The following is a 14,969-nucleotide window of genomic DNA, read 5'->3' as shown; positions in this document are numbered from 1 at the left end:
TGAGAGGCACTTGAGAAAGTGCTCAACATCCTTAGCCATCCAGGAAATGCAAATCAAAACAACTGAGATACCATCTCACTCCTGTCAGAATGGTTAAAATCAAAAACACCAATGACAATTTATGCTGGAGAGGATGTGGTGAAAGGGGGACACCCCTCCATTGCTGATGGGAGTGCCAACTTGTTCAGCCACTTTGGAAATCAGTATGGAGATTCCTCAGAAAAATGGAAATAAACCTACCACAAGACCCAGCAACTCCACTCTTAGGCATATATCCAAAAGATGCCCATGCATACAACAAGGATGTCTGTTCCACTATTTTCATAGCAGTATTATTTGTAATAGCCAGAATTTGGAAGCAACCTAGATGCCCCTCAACCGAAGAGTGGATAGCGAAAATGTGGTACATTTACTCAATGGAGTACTATTCAGCAGAAAAAAAAACAATGGAATCCTGAGATTTGCAGGCAAATGGATGACACTAGAAGAAACCATCCTGAGTGAGGTAACGCGGTCACAAAAAGAGAAACATGGCATGTACTCTCTCATATATGGAATTTAGACATAGATCTGGGGAGTGTCAGCCTACAATCCCATGGCCAGAGAGTCTGGGAAACAGAACCTTCATTCAGTGGCTGATGGAAGAAGAGGCACACTCCCATGGCTAAGCACTGAGCTGAACTCAAGAAAGCCAGTAACAGAGAGGGAGGACTGATGACCAAAGGGATTAAGACTGGCCTGGTTTAACCCCCAGAAACAGCTGACCTGACAAGGGTTAACTCTTGAATCCCAGGCTGATGTCTGGGAATCCAGCATGGGACTGATCAAGACCCCCTGAATGGGGGTGTCAGTGAGGAGACCTAGGTAATCTATTGAGCCTTGGGCAGTAGATCAGTATTCATCCCAAGTATACACACGGACTTTGGACTCCCATCCAACAATGTGAGATGCACTCTCACCCTGAACTCTTGGGGGAGGGTCTAGGCCCTGCCCTGGATGAAATGACAGACTATGGACACCCCCAAGGAGGGCCTCACCCTCCCTGGGGAAATGAGGGGATATTGGGGGGTTAGGGGGAGGGCACGGGAGGAGGGGAGGGCAGTGCCCAGTGAGCAAACTGAATCTCTCAGAAGACTGTCGTGTTCATTTTTATTTGTGTTTCCTAAAATTTCATTTTAAAAACATCCTTCTGTTTAAACAAAAAAGCCACCCCTCCCCCCAGTAAAATCAGAAAAGTACCCTTGTAGTCTAAACTATCTGTACATGAGGGTAGAAGTTCCCAAAAGCTTGAGACCCAATCTGAGCTAATATCACCTGAAGGAACACCATGAAGGGCAGTATCCCAGGAAGTATGAGAGACAGCAGAAAACCAGGGGCTGATGGCAGATGAGACATGGATGCAGTCTTGTGGACCCCTCCTTGGGCTCGCCACCCCTGCCAACCCACGTTCTTAAACTCCCTGCAGCCATGGTTCACACCCTCGAGCCAAGAGGACCTCAGAAGTCTCTACCAAAGGTAAAGCAAAATGCCAGCAAGCAGTTACAGGGGGCAGGGCGCCAACATGCTCACAGCAGCCACAAGACAAAAGATGGAGGCTCTGCCGGAACTCAGCTGCGGAAGCCCCAGTGACATGAGTTCTAATGGGCAAGGTAAATTGTTTTTCCTTCTGTTAAAGCACGATCTCCGCCCCCCCCCCCATTTGACATGTACGGCAGAATAAAACGAGGGGAACTGGAGGGCCAGGACCCAGGGAGAATAGAGAAATGCTTAGCCCTTTAATGGACGCCGATTTTGTGAAGCACCCGGAGGTCCCATGGGCCCAGAGAATTAAACGCTGTCACTCAGGTCCGAAAGCAGAGATGTCCAGTTTGCAGACACTTGTCATAATTAAGCTAATGGCTCTGAAAATGTGCCTTGATATTAAATCTATCTCCACTGAGGAGCAGGGCTGATTAAAACCGCAGCTTGACAGTTAGTGATTAGCCTCTGCTTGCTGAGCTCTGGGACGGAACTGGCCAGATTAGACTAACCCCTGCCCCTTCTATCTGGCAGCTGGCAGCATGAACCCCATGTCTACCCTTGCCTCCTCCTCAGAGTAGCAGGCTATTTTTCATCTCCAGTCACACCTAACAGGCTCTATTCTGCCTTCAAGAGAAAGTAGCTCTCTCTCGGCTTGAAGGATGCTTGCCGAGTCAACGCCAAGCTAGAAGCACGGTGCGCCTCCACACTGTTGCAGAAGCTGTAGCCAGCCGTTCAGGGTCCTTGTCTGGAAGATGGAATATCCAGACAAACTGAGGGGAATGGCTGTACTCTGGCTGATCTTGGTGTCAGGGAATCTCGAGCTCAAGACGGCAGAGCTGTCTTTGTGTCTCCAGAACCTGACTTTGGGGCTGACCTTGGGGCAGCATTGGAGCCACTAGAAAGAGCCTGAGAGGACCAGCTCCTTTGAGCTGACTGGAAGGCAAAGCTCACCACTCACACACTACTCTTTGCCAGGGACAGACCAGGTTGCTCCTTGGAGGGAGAAGGCAAAGACTGCTCTCCTGTGCCGGGATTCAACTTCCTCCCACAAGCGTGGACCCAAGAAGTTACTCTGAAGGACTCTTCTGCACTCGGTGGTTCAGAACTTTAGCTTATAGGCGGTAGCATCTCTTCGTTGTATCTGGTCTGTTTTAAGATTATTGATCACCCCCAAGGGCTCCGGTTTACAGCCTTGGTCTTCTCAACACGGAGTGGGGATTGTTAGGACGAACTGGCTGGTCCTCTCCATTCGGTACCCAGGACCTTCACAAGCAATTAGACCCCTGCAGTAAAAATGTGCAGAGTGGGTCAGGGAGATGCTGTCTCCCAGTCCTCTCTGTTGTGTCACTTGAATCCCTTTAGAAGGTATCAGGTACTGTGCCCTATCCCCAGCTCTCCTAAATTCCCATTAAAGCCTAAATTTACCTTCCAATAGCCCCCCTTTTCAAGCTAAGGGATTCCCTGCTTGGGACAGTATTAGTATTTGCTGCATCTTGGGGTTCGCTTAGGTGCCCTGGAGTTGACTGTTGAAGAGGGTCAGCCCTGTTCAGCCACAGCACCAGTGATGTCATCACAAAGCTTGCTCCCGCCCCCTCATTATTTGGACATTAGTCTCTGTTGATGGCTTGCTTAGAGGTTTGATTGTGAGTTCGAGACCAGCCTGGTCTACACTGTGTTAGTCTTTTCAGGGCGCTCTCAAAGGTTTCCTATGATCACAACACCACCCTTGTCAGTTATTTTCTCCATTTTAGAAATGTGTAAAACGGCTTTAACCATGGGACTAGTAAATGGCAGAGCTGGAAGTACAGCTTTTGTTGGCTGATGCACCTGCCCATGGAGATGACTGTCTCGTCTCCGAGGTGCAAGATGAGCTTTGAGCTTGTATCAGATTTCCACTTCTTTATACATGAATTTTCCTGTTGGATTCCTTCCTTCCTCCTTTCTTTCTTTCTTTCTTCCTTTCATCCTTTTGGAGTGTGGAAGGTTGTTTAGTGCTGTGTTTTCTTCTTCCTTTTTTCATTTCTATCTCCCACTCCTATAAAAAATACTGGATGCAGGTGTGGTGGGGACATGCCTATCAGTCTCAGTTGGTCTAGAGGCAGAGCCAAGCGGACCATAAGCTCGAGGCCAGACCCTGGTTCCAATTTTAAAAGCTTGAAGGTGTTTGCCTAGTATATTTAAGGCCCCGAACTTAACCCGCAGTACTGTAGAAAGACATGAGCAGTGAAAGGCATCTCCTAAACTGTCTTTAAGGGCGACAGGGAGAAAGAGAAAGAGTCTGCGAAAGGCTGGCAAAGGTGAAGGATACAGAGCAGAAGATACCGAATTGGGACTGGAGAGAGATTGGTGACACAAAGACGACATGACAGGAGCCTAGCTTACTTGTCTGCTAGCTCCCCCAACACCCCAAGGTCAGACTCCTTCCAGGCACCAGACCCCACCCTCCAAGAGGCTGTCACATGTTAGAACACCATTAGGAAAGTGACACCCAGTTAAAGGAGTCCCCTGTCCAGTGACCCAGCTGACACTCCTGTCTGACCCGTCCCGGTCTGGAGTGACAGCCGCTCCTTCTCTCTCATAAGTGAGGCCTCTAATTGTGCTGAGTGGCAATGCCTCCGATGCCCAGGCAGCCTCGTGCGGCTCACTGTCATTAGCTTTCTTACACGGTTCTGAAGCCTTCCGCTGCCACAACAGTAATTACCAAGAGATTAGGCAGGCATTAAGCACTCCTTAATTTGACACATTGCAATGATCTCCATTCAGCCTTTCTGCTCGAATAACTCTCAACAAATATTTCAGAGGCTACCAAAATAAACAGAAGCGCTGTGTTTGCACAGCTGAGTCTTTCCCGCTTCCCTGAATGCCATCAATTCCAGGTAGGGGTAAAATGTGGTACCTCTAGGAGATGGGCAGGCAGAGTAGGGTACAGAGGGGAGAAAAGGGAAAGTCTCTTGTAAGGGCTCTAAGACAACCTGAAGACGAGAGTTGAAATACAACGGGAAGAAATTAGTACAGCAGCATTAACATATGACATGCTATGACTGATAGCAATTTAAACCGGCCCATTTTTTTAAAGCAAGTGGTTACACAAGAACCCAGTAAAAAAGATAATCAGTAATTTTATCAAAGCCACCACATTAGAATAAAACAATAATTGCAGTGAATGGAGTTATGCTGCTGTTGCTGGATTTTTTCCAGTGGGTTATTACCTTAAATATTATTCATTAAGTTGCAATGGAAAAGCCACTGTAAATATGTAATAAATCCCAGAGGGACCCATAACAGGGAAGATGGGCTCATTTGGTAATTACGACACTTTGGAAGTTTAGTAATCCCTTTTATGTATTGTTTTATACACACACACACACACACACACACACACCCTTGACTATTTAGATTAGAGCTAGCTGGATATGGATGGCACTGTATCCCAGAGTTCTCTATACTTCTCTTAAGCAAGATGCAAGAGAGATAAAATGGGTAACCACAAAAAATAGTGTTAACTTTCCCAAGAAAAACATCTTACAGGAAGAGATGTTTACTTTGGTTTATTTCAAAGCCTTCAGTCCACTGTTGTTGGGTTCCATTGCTGTGGGCTTGTTGTGATAACAGGAAATTCTGGCAGGGAGGGTATAGAGAAGCAAATCTGCTGCCCTCATGGTGGTCCTGAGACTGAGACAGAGAGAAATAGAGAGGGATATGGTACCCTTCAAAAACCATGCTCCAGGACCCACTTCCTCTAATAAGCTCTTACCTCCTAACAGCCCATTCAGCTGTAGTTTGACACTGTTAGCATCCTTATGCTCTATGCACAGTGTCCAAAGAGGAGAATGGGACATTTAAGCATGGTTGAATAGGAAAAGAAGTCTAATGGTCAGTTAAAAAAATGGAATTATTACATAATAGAAAGATGTTTGAAAGTCAGATGCTGGGGTCAGAGTTTAATTGGGCATCTCCCAGATTTCCACAGCATTCCTCTCTAACTAAAGGCTGCCTTCCTGAAATGGATCCAGTAGACCATCATGGTCAAGGGCAGTGATTGGCTCAGTGCTTATAGAACTGTAACGTAGGATGCCTGGAGTATTTTCTTTCCCTCTGGAAAGACATCACTGTTCACTACTATGCTGGTTATTCTTGTTGACTTCATACATACTAGAGTTACCTAGGAAGAGAAAACTCAAGCGAGGAATTGACTTAATCACACTGGTCTGTAGGCATCTCCACAGGGCATTTTCCTGGTCGATGATTGATGAGGGAGGGCCCAGTCAATTGTGGTGGCAGTCATGGTCCTGAGTGCTATAAGAAAGCAAACTGGGCGAGCCATGGGAAACAAGCCAGCAAGCAACATTCCTCCATGGCCTCTGTATCAGTTCCTGAATCCAGTTCCTGCTTGGGCTTCCTTAGAGGAAGGACTAACCTGTAAGACATGTTAACCCTTTCCTCCTCCACATTTCTGTTGGTCAGAGTGTTTTGTCAAAGCAACAGGGAAGCAGAATTTCTTATCTATTATTTCTTAGAATGACTGCCTTTCAGACTGAGCTGGAGGTTGCAGTTACAGGTGTCATGAGTCACCCTGACTTCCACACATAACTCTTCTGCTGTCTCTCAACCAGGGGTGGTGGCTCCTGAACACTTAACTCACTGAAGTGTAAACAGTAATACAATAGCTCAGGAATCAGCAAACTACACCCGTGGGCCAAACCAAGATCACATGCTGTTCTTGGATGTTAAGTCTTCCTGGAACACAAATTCACTCAATAATTAACATTTATCTATGATACTTTCACACAGTGTGGTGGTTTGAATAAGAACACCCTCCATAGCCTTATACATTTTGATGCTTGGTGAACTGTTGAGGAAGGATTAGAAAGTGTGGCCTTCCTAGAGGAGATGTGTCACTGGGGTTGGACTTTAAAGTTTCAAAAAGCTTATGCCAGGGTCAGTCCCCCACCCCTCAACTTCCCCTTCTCTGCCTGCTATTTATGAATCAGATGTAAGCTCTCAGCTACTGCTCCAGTGCCATGCCTGTCTGCTCCCCACCATGATGGTCATGGGCTCACCCTTGGAACTGTAAACAAGCCTTCAATTAAATGCTTTCTTTTATAAGTTACCTTAGTTATGGTGTCTCTTCGAAGCAAGGCACACAGCAATGGTAATTAAACAATTAAACAGAGAGTTTAATAGTGACAACGAAGAACATTTGCCCCCCCCCAAAACCTGATATCATTAGTACTTGGTCTTTCACATAAACAATGTAGACAGCCGATGAATAAATGAATGGCTGAAGGAACCTTACGCAGATATAAATCTATAAGCATGGGAAGATTTACTCCATAGTGCTGGTGACATCCAAAGGTTTCTAAAATTGCATGTTAGGGCTCTATCCTTTGTTCTCTCCTTTTCAGTACTTTTATTATGACTTAGACCAAGATACAGATGGGAAATACTCCAGATTTCCAAACAACGAGAAGACGAAATGGATAATAAATAGATTTGATGACAGATTCAATATTCAAAACAACTATGACAAGCTGGAATAAAGGACTAAGTCTAGTCAAATGACAAGGAAAGGAACAAACAAAGCCCTGTGACAGGGTCCTATCTGTCAATGTCTCGAAAGTAGAACTGGGTAAAGAAGAGAGACCGAGGATGTTCCTCAACAGCTCGTCATGGAAATGACTTCGGAGTTGTAACAGATACATCATTGTGACAGCAGATAAGGCTCCCCCAAAGTCAAATTTATTCTCCAAATGGGATGTTACACAGAACAAGTGTCAAACTCACCTTCTGTGCTCATAGATATCCGTCCATACCGGAAGTATTGATCCCTGTAACTCAGCAGTAAGGAAGCCATTACAAATTTCTAGAGTTTACCTGAAACACAGTGACACATTTCAGTTTCACTGTGGCTTTTAATTTTGAAATATTTTCACTTTGAAATATTAAGGATGAACTATGATTATGGTTTTTACTGAGGAAATTTCAAGGTCAGGTGATTAGTATATGGGGAGTCGAATCTACACAGGGCAGCTCCTGAGCCACCTCCTCTAAACTGCAAGGGCCCCACCCACTCCACGGTTGCATTTTGAATTGTCTTTGGAATACAAGCATTCCTCCGGGGATGAAATGCTTACCTTAGATAACGAAACATTAAAACCTTTCTTTGCAAACCATATTTGAGAAGGTTACAGTGTTGAGCTTGAAAGAAGATGAGTTGTCTTTCAGCTGTAGCCTCCCTCCCTAGCTCAAATCCATGCCCACCCTTTTCATCCAGTTCCTCACACGTGGCTACATCCAACCGTGGTGAGTGCAACTGGCCAGTAGAGTAGGGTGGGCTAGCTGCTTTGAAAGCCACACCTAATTCTCTGGCTGTTACACCAAAAGTGCTCATTTCTCCGGCCAATCAGAGCCCCCACGATTGTAAAGCTCTTCAGAGCCCCACATGCCTCCTGTCCTGAGGCTGCACTGTTCTACTCAATAACAGCACAGGTCCTTGAAGCCTTCCATCTTCAATACAGAAGAAAGGTTGTGTCACACTAGGAAATGTTTCAGGAGACCCACTCTGGCCATTTCATAGGCACCAGGAACTCAGGAAAGTGGACAGATGGCCATAGGCATCAGGAACTCAGGAAAATGGTCCTGGAGGAGAGGAGAGTATGGGTGTGGCTGAGCATCACCTTCTTGCCTGTAGAGCTTCAGAACCCTCATTGGGTCATCCACTAGTGCTTGCCCTCAATCCCTCATAATGGAGACTTACAGTATGTGTGTGAGCCATCTGTGGGGACCCCCAGAGATAAAACGACCAATTAGGTTGCAGTTTCCAGTTTCTATGAATAGCTGAAGCTATCTTAAACCACCTATGTTCAACAGGGATGAATCAGAAACTCAGGAGTTAGCCCAAGCTTTGTTAGGATGAGAGCAAGCAGTAAGGGTTTTATGGTAGATTCCAGCTGAGGAGTAGGAATGCATCAGGCCGGAAAGCAAAGACAACTTGTTCGGGGAAGGAACAGCAGGAAGCAATGCTCAATGCCCCAGGAATGTTGGGATGCTCCGGGTCACACAATGGACTCAATGTGACTGAGCAGGGCCATGTGGGACCTGTGGCAGGACATATGCTAGACCAGCGGTGGGCTGACATCCAGTGTTACAGCTGTGTGGTCAGAAGGCAAGATGAAAGGCTGGCCTGTCGCAAGACAGGGCAGTAAGTTATGGCGGCTGGTGTAGTTGGATCAGCCTCTCCAGTGACTCAAGACAGGGCAGTAAGTCATGGCGGCTGGTGTAGTTGGACCAGCCTCTCCAGTGACTCAACTCATTTGTGGTCAATGGTATCCTTCATTTACGGTTGCTTTAGCAGACAATACATTAAGATTGTGGCGTTTAAGCCCAGGGTTGTTAGCTTTGAACGTTGTCCCACCATAGCTCATTCATAATTTGCTTCTCCTGGACCCTCACCTGGGAATAATTTAACCTAAAAAACCTGCTTCTCAGCTACTTTTGCTCATTATTTCTGGTCCCACTCACTGCTTCTCAATTGCTCCAGTGGGACTCATGAAAGCCTCTTATTACTGTGTCCAAAGACAGACAGATTGGCAGAGTCTTCCGCATCCCCTGGGCAGCCAGACTTCTCCATAGTCCTCCCCCTCCTTAGAGACTGCAGACACCTGGGGATTTCCTCCACTCCACAGACCTTAAAGGTGCAGGTGTCCATAAAAGAGGTTCTCATGCTTGCAACAAGGAGCTGGATTCGGCCCTAAACGCTCCCTGGCCTGGCCACATTTCTCTATCATGCAGCCTACACAATGATTTGACCTGACACACAATACTCAACTCAGTCTCCTATAGACCTCTGTCCTCGGTAGCTTTAATTGTCAACTTGATACAGTTTAGAGTCACCTGGTGATGGAATCTCAACTGAGGGATTGGTCAGATTAGATTGATCTGTGGGCATGCCTGTGGGGAATTGTTTGGCTTGCTAATCTATGTAGTCCAGTCCACAGTGGGCTGGTGATCCTGGATAGATAGATAACCATGTGCTATTGAGCTAGCAGTATGTATCTAGGATCTGCTTGGTGCTCCAGTTCCTGCTCCAAGTTCCTTCTATGCTGGATGGTAACCTGTGAACTGAAGTAAACCCTTTGTTTTATGAGTTGCTTTTGGCCAGTGTTTTATCATATAAACAGAATAGCCTCCAAACTGTGTTAGTATCCCATCCCTTATCTAAGACTTGACCCGTCTCCAAGGACATTGTAGAGACCTTGACTCAGCCCATCATGGCTCTACTGAGCCTTTGTTTTAGACTGTTGCACTACAGGGAGTGATGTAGAAGGCTTTTGCTTCTAGTAGCTACCTTCTTTACTACAATTTGAGTAAGAAATACCCCATACACTCTAGAGTAGGACACTGGATCCTCAACTGGTAGGGCTATTTTGGAAGGTTATGGGAACTTTAGGGTGTGGGAGGGACTTGGCTGAAAGGAGCAAATCGCTGGCGACGGGCTCATGAGGGTTATTATCCATGACCTCGTCCTGCCTTACCTTCAGCTTTTTGTCCATGAGATGAGACGTCCCTCTTCCGGTTACTCCCACTGCCATGGTATTCTGCTGAAGATCATCGGATAGGTTACCATGGACTAAACCCTCTGAAGCAGTGAGCTATGATTTGGTTTTGCCAGGTCTTCTATCACAGAGACAAGAAAATACTACCCCTATGTGCTTCACCTCCTAGTATGCTCAAGCAAGTGGGGTGAACAGACCACACCCACCGTCTTCTTTGTCTAGGGAGATAGAAAAGGGCAAGGATGAGCAAAGTGTGGTCAAAGCACTGTGAATAACGTCTCCTGGGAAGGTGGAGATGCTGAAATCCACATCATTTTTTTTTCTATTGGGAGCTGGAAACAGATCCAAAAAGGGATCCAGAAAAACATCATTTGCTAAGAATTGGGGAAGGGTTAATGGCTCTCTGGAGATGAATTCTATTGATCACGGACATAATCTGGGATGGGAGATCAGTGTAGACCCACTAAAGAAGACCAAACAGTACTGTAGAACCTAAAAATCAAGGGAGCAGCCAACTCCAAGCTTTGCCAACGAGCAAGCTTTACCAAGCTAGGGCGTTCCCATCTGTAAGGCACATAGTAGAGGGGGTGCACAGTACATCTTCCTTGAGGAGCTGTCAGCAGGATAAGGAAAGAATGCTAAATGCCACGCTCTGTCTTCAGTGGAAGAATGCGGCTACAGGAAATCGATCCAGGAACTAGTCGACGACGCTATAGCCAGACAGATTTCAGCCCTGAGGAAGGGAGACCTTTTCACTTGCTGCTACCAAAAGATAAGACAGGTATTTCTTGACTGTTGAATTCCATGTCACTGGTGGTAACCAAAGAAATGCAAGCTAAGCACATTCCCAGGTAGAGGATTCAGGAATTCCTGCATGGCAGGGCAGATGGGCTCTGAAGCCTCTCCCTGGTTGAAGCTTCTGAATATCTGGATTTTGCCCTTGCTGAATTAAAAAAGTACAGGAGCCACAACCCTCCTAGACAGATAATCTCTACTCTCTAGTGCCTGGAAACTGAGGCCTTCCATTGTCTGGTTCTGTGCCTAGCTCTTACTTGCATGTACATCCACGCACTGGCTCTTTTTTGTAGGGTAAGAAGGAAGTAGGTCACCTGAGGTTTATTTCTCCAAGCTCTGTAAGTAGAACGTTTTCATATAAGTAAGCCCCTGAACCATCAGGAGAACCTGTGCCCTCAAACAGTAATGAGATCTATCGCTCCCTTTTAACAAATGCATCTTCCCTGAGTGCTAAGTAAACCATCTCCATTTGCAGTGTCAATATCAGCGCAGGCCGTCCCTGCCTCTCAAGCAGCCCAAACAGATTGCAATTGGCTGCCAGACCTGGGTCCTGTGCTCAGTGAGGGCTGTCAATGGGCATGTCAATAAGATACCGGGACTATTGATCAGCATAGGCATTTAGGGGTCATGGGTCGATGAGAACTCATGCCAAGAGATGTAGAAAATGATAGCTTTCAGATAAAGGCAGCAAAGTGAGCTTCCCAGAGGAGAAATAATATAGCTCAATTTCCCCTGTCCTGCTGTTTGTCAATTTCCCTTGGTTTTCATGGAGAGGGGAGGAGTGGGCAAGGGAGAGACAAGTAGGGAGGGGGGAGGGAGGGAGAGAGAGAGAGAGGGGATGCAACTCAAGTGTTTGACTGAAAACACTTCAAGGAGTGAAAAATCAACAGCCGCCATGAAACCATGCGTCATTCCCCATGCCGCTATCCACATCACAAGGAAAAAGACCCAGGAAAGCAGTGTTACTCAAAGAGGCCACTTCAGAGGACGAGGAAGAAGATGCTGATGCAGAAATGACTTCTGATGGAGCCACAAACACCAGTTCAAGTTGCTGTCTGGTCCCAGCTATGGGATTTTCAGCTAGATGGAAAAGATTTTTTCCCCCGTGAATCGTTTGATATCCCCCAAGATGACCCGAGGGAGGGGTCAGGCAAGGTGTCCTTTGAAGCAGGGTGATTTGTGTTCATCACTGAAACAACACCTGCGAGATGGCTGAATTCTGGTTCCCCTGCCTCCTCACTACAAATTCACATCGTGCCTCTGTAACCGCTGAATGTGACGGCATTTAGAGATGGGGCCTTCAAAAGCTGAATGGTTAACTTGAAGTGAGACCATGAGGCAAGGACCTGGTCCACACATGACTGGTGTCCTTAAACGAAGGGAATCTGGACACACAGGAGAGACCTAAGAAGTGTGCACAGAGAAAGGACCAAGAAATGATACACACAGAAGGTGCCTGTGTGCTAGCCATGGGGTGACCTCTGGTGCCTGTGTGCTAGCCATGGGGTGACCTCTAGGGCCTGTGTGCTAGCCATGGGGTGACCTCTGTGCCTGTGTGCTAGCCATGGGGTGACCTCTGTGCCTGTGTGCTAGCCATGGGGTGACCTCTGGAGAAGCAACAATGCTGGAGCCCCCAGATAAACTTGTAATGTGAGTCTCCTGTCTATAGGATTTTATTATAGTTGCCCCAGGAAATATGGGTATGGGGAATGGCAGATGGGATGATAATTATTTTAACTATTCTGTGCCCCAGAATTTTTAATGTTTTCACGCTATGAACATTGTCATTTCAAGTTTTCATGAGCTGACTTAATGCAAATTAAATGACTCAATTTTCTGATAACTGGTTTGTACAGAAATACTTATCACAAGCACATTTTAAAACCATTTTTGCTCCTCCCCCATCCTAGGTTTGAGAGATAAATCTAGTCACAGAAAAGTCAGTAGTCACATGTGAAGTACGTAGAAGTCAATCAAGTGGCAAAGAAGTCGGTTTAAAGCCTATGACTGAAAACCCTGGTAGAAACCCCTACAACTTCTTCCTGGGTGCAAAGGAACGCCCTGGGCTCAGCTCTTGTGCATCTCTTCCTGTCCGAGTGGAGCTCTGTGGTGACCTCATATGTCACTTTGAAGATTTTCTCACTCTCTTGATTCAGATTCACATTCCAGCTCACCCCCCTCCCCCAGACAGTGAGATTTATCTTAAGTCCTGCCAGTCAGCCCTGGTACTCTAATTCAACTCTGAAAGATGCTTAAAGCGGTAATTCAGCATCCACGTGTAAAAGTTTAGGTGATGCTGCAGGGACGGCCAGGGGGAGACATGCTTCAACTGGGGTGGAGCTATGTCACCCGCCATACTTTGTGACCTAGCCTCACCATGTGAATGTTCATTCATTCACTTGAAAAGGTAAATGTTGGTGATAATTTTATTGTGCTTGATGCAGAAAATGTCATTAAAATGACAAGAAACAGAACAACATCACCACCAAAAAAAAAAAAAAAGATTTAGCAAAACCTGGAAGAAAGCTGGAGGAGGAGGTTGAACTGACGAATAGCGATATCGATAAAATTTTGGAAATGAGAAGTGTCATGACACTTAAGAGAAAGCTGAACTCTATGCTGGCAGAAAAGAGATGCCCCAAGAATGAAGACACTTCACATGTAGCCTTAAAGTTTCAGAAATCAGAGACCAAACACCTCCAAAGCAGGGGTATAGTGCCAAGGTCAAAGAAAGAGGGCCGATCAAGTCTTAAAACCCAAAACTTACAGGGGCCCTCTTCCACCCAGAATGCCTGTGGCCCCTTCTATGCCGGCATAGGAGTTGGAAGGATCACAGCACAGTGTGTTTCTCGAAGTGTCACTCTGGAGCCAGCAGGATCCATTTCACCAATCTGTAGGCTCCACCACAGACAACTGAATCAGAAGCTTTGGGATGGGATCAGCCGACATCTGATTGGGACAATAGCAGTGACTGAAAACTGGCGTGTGAGCCCACTGTGGAAGTGGGTGATGGGCGGCACCAGGGAAGAGTGTGGTATCAGCTCCCCAAACCAGCAGTGGCCATTTCTGCCTTTACCGTTTCATCCAAGCTGGTCTCCAGTTTCCCTTCTGAGAATAGTTACAAACCAAGATAGCAACCCTAGAGCGGAGGTTCTCAACTTCCTAATGCTGAGACCTTTTATACACGGTGTGGTGACCCCGACCACATCTCACTGCTACTTCATAACTGTAATTTTGCTACTGTTATGAATCATAATGCAAATATCTGATATGCGGGAACCAACTCAGACTGTTACACCTTTCCACACACACACACACACACACACACACACACACACACACCCGCAGACATGAGACACTCAGTGGCTCTCACTGTTTCACTCACTGGACTGGAACTCATGAGAGGCTGTGAAAGATGGCCTCTCTCTCTCTCAGGAAGTGTGCCCACACAAATCAGGTCAGTGCCAAAGTGTCTATCTGATTTCCTGCTTCCAAAGTTTTATCGATATGGCTATTCGTCAGTTCAAACTCCCTCCTCCAGCTTTCTCCCAGGTTTTGCTACATCTTTTTGTTTTTGGTGTTGTTGTTGTTCTGTTTCTTGTCATTTTAATGACATTTTCTGAATCAAGCCCAATAAAATGCGTATCTACAACATTTACCTTTCTAAATGAACGAATGAACTTTCACATGGTGAGAACAACAACAAAAAAAAAGAGGTGTGGACTGTGTCTGGAAATATGAGAGAAAAATAGAGAATTAAATATATGAAATAATTTACAAGGAATCCTCCTGAAAAATTAATTGAAGGGTTGGGAGACTTAATTAAAAAACCCTTTGCAGGAAGGATGAGTTGCAAAATGGTATTTTCAATGCCAAGAAAAAGGTTTAAGAGAAGTGGCCAGTAACAGGAAAGAGTGGTATATGAATAATATAGGGAGGAAAACTGAAGAGATAATGAAGATGCAAAACAAGTTTTAAAATCATGGCAAGAGTTGCTTGCGATGTGAAACTATACAAACCCACGCCTGCAAATGGGGGGCTCTGAGCTGGTGGAATTACTGTGGAAAACACTTTGGCACAGACAGATGAAAGTACAGA

At 45.9% G+C, this 14,969-nt stretch overlaps 2 long non-coding RNA genes across 2 annotated transcripts; both read right to left on the bottom strand.

Annotated features, from left to right (window-relative positions):
• Window positions 1-1,756: 1,756 nt before the first annotated feature.
• Window positions 1,757-3,040, bottom strand: LOC121134185. The gene is made up of 2 exons (XR_005871227.1): window positions 2,947-3,040; window positions 1,757-2,804 (listed from the first exon to the last, which is right to left on the bottom strand). It is a non-coding gene; the product is annotated as an uncharacterized LOC121134185 (long non-coding RNA).
• A 3,637-nt stretch (window positions 3,041-6,677) lies between these two features.
• LOC110340315 lies at window positions 6,678-10,284 on the bottom strand. Its single transcript, XR_002382099.2, has 2 exons — window positions 10,056-10,284; window positions 6,678-8,160 (listed from the first exon to the last, which is right to left on the bottom strand). It is a non-coding gene; the product is annotated as an uncharacterized LOC110340315 (long non-coding RNA).
• Window positions 10,285-14,969: the final 4,685 nt, after the last annotated feature.

The sequence above is a fragment of the Mesocricetus auratus genome, unplaced genomic scaffold (assembly GCF_017639785.1).
Source record: "Mesocricetus auratus isolate SY011 unplaced genomic scaffold, BCM_Maur_2.0 Super-Scaffold_100026, whole genome shotgun sequence".
In the NCBI taxonomy this organism is placed as follows: domain Eukaryota; kingdom Metazoa; phylum Chordata; class Mammalia; order Rodentia; family Cricetidae; genus Mesocricetus; species Mesocricetus auratus.
The sequence above is the reverse complement of the archived record's forward strand: the minus strand, read 5'-3'. Positions and strand labels throughout refer to the sequence as shown.